This window comes from Hipposideros armiger, unplaced genomic scaffold, assembly GCF_001890085.2.
Source record: "Hipposideros armiger isolate ML-2016 unplaced genomic scaffold, ASM189008v1 scaffold_1005, whole genome shotgun sequence".
Taxonomy (NCBI): domain Eukaryota; kingdom Metazoa; phylum Chordata; class Mammalia; order Chiroptera; family Hipposideridae; genus Hipposideros; species Hipposideros armiger.
Window position 1 is genome coordinate 166520 of NW_017732355.1, and position 2320 is coordinate 168839.

The following is a 2320-nucleotide window of genomic DNA, read 5'->3' on the forward strand; positions in this document are numbered from 1 at the left end:
AACCCTGTAAATGTATCCCATTGAAAATTATGCAGTTTTTTTCTCTTATGCTTATCTTCCTGGTCTTTTGCTTTCCAATCTGTTCAAATTCTCTGAAACCATTTGGTATGGCTATTACACCCTTCTGTAAGGTAGTGCCCCAAAGAATCATTCTAACCCTTATGTCCTACTTCAGAGGTTATGATTTAATTGGGCTGGGTGTGTCAGAATATTTAAAAGAGGGTTTCTAATGAGCAACCAGATTGAGACACTGATCTATATTCCTGTTTTGGCACAAGTGATTCTGAGTTTCCTTTTTCTGGATGTTAATATAAGGACAGTGTTTCCGTGCCTGATTTAAATTACTTAGATCCCTGATAAAAACACAAAATTCTAAGTTCCACACTAATCCCAGTAAATCAGAATCTTCAAGAAAGCTCCAGGCAGTGTTTTGTTGTGGTTGTTAACAGGTGATTCTTCTCATTATGGCAATTTAGCGAAGAACAATACATCAAACACAAATGAATAGGTATGATTCTTGCTACTTTTCATTGAAGGATCAGATACTGTCTAAAACATTATACGAAACTAGAATTATACCTCTTAGCTTTCACATAGTTTTGTCTTTTTAGTTATTAATTATACTATAAACCAAAAAATTATTCTATTGTAGTTAGATTCCCAAGGGAAGAAAGTGTGTAATTTGGATATATTTTTTTGAAAGAAAATAAAACTTCAGAGCATTTTCAGAAATGGAAATGGAACCTAAATTCCTTGCTAGCCTTGAAAGGAGATTTGATTACTTGCTTGCTCAGTTAGGAAACATGATGAAGTTCACTATCCCAGGCATATAAACACTTCCACTACTACTTTGAAAAAAAAATTTAACTACAATGACCACTTATTTTAAGTGAAATAAAACTTCATTTAGCAATTATAACCTTACTAGTTATATGATAATTAAATACCAATTAATTATTGCAAAGCTAGCATTTGTGAGGTTAAATAATTATTTGGCAAGAAAGATTATAAAATCAAAACTAAAGCACCAAGAAATGTAATTTGTTAAAATTACCATAAAACTTGCATAGTGTCTCTTTGGAATTAGACAGAACTCTGTATGTTAGTGACAGTACAGGGTAACTTGGCATATTTCTAATGCAATAAATGTGCTTTTATCAATTAAATGCACAGCTCTTAGTATTTAGCTTGTAATACCTTGCTAAGTGCCAAGAAATACATTCATTAGGTCATGTGATATAATTTATCATAAAACTTATTCTGCTTGATAGATACTTAAAATATCTGAATTCATTACCCTAGATTTAGGACTCATTCAGAGAAAATAGCTTCCATGTTTTGCTTGAAAATTTAATCGTAATTGAGATCATTTGGCTCAGGCATAAATGCATCTGTAGCCAGGCTTACAGATCATGACCACCTAAAGAATATCGGATATTTCCCCTTGAATTATGCAACAACTATGGCTGTGTCAATCTGTACAAATTTAAAAATAGGAAGGGTTCAGAAAGCATCTATCTGTTCTAGCTGCCAAACATTAAAGCATAATGAACAGACAATAATAACTTAGCAAAATGGCTTTATGCAAAATCTAAAGTATAAATGAATTACATAGATAGGATATTTTTTACCAGAGGAGAAGTGATATAGTTTAGCACTTTTTAATATTGGGCTGAAAGGCTCCTGGAATCATTGTGAAAACTGCTCTGCTTACCTTCCTAGCCCTTCCAGCCTCAGTTTATTCCTACCAAGAAGCCTTGAGCCTTCCACCACCATCTTTATGCCTAAAACCCCAATCGCAGCCCACCCTTTCTTTGAAACGTTCCTCTTCTGTGTCCTACTCTCCCTTCTATCTACAGTGTGACAGAGAAAAATCACAGCCCAAAATGGTATCACTCATGCTAAAAGCCCATGATACCAAGCCTAGATTTAATACCTGACCTAACTGCAGTTTCAGCCTCTCCCAAAAATGTCATCTTAATCAACCAGTTTGGAATTTTGTGAGTCAAGTACCAGTAAGATCATCTGTCTGTAGGCCCTCTCCATTCCCCAAAATTGAAAGAAAAGGCAACCTGAAAAGTAAAAACCCTACGGATTCTCTTCCCCCAAAGAAAAGATGTCCCAGTCCAAAAACAAACCTTTCTTTTCTTTTGCTAATGGCTCCCTTACCCTACCCTTCTTCCTGTAAGAAACTTCCATTTTGTACAACCTCTTGGGAGCACCCTTCTAGTTGCTGGATGGGATTGCCTGGTTCATGAATTACTTACTAAAGCCAATTCTTTGTCTGATGTGTCCTTGGGGATTTCATAAGAATTTCTTG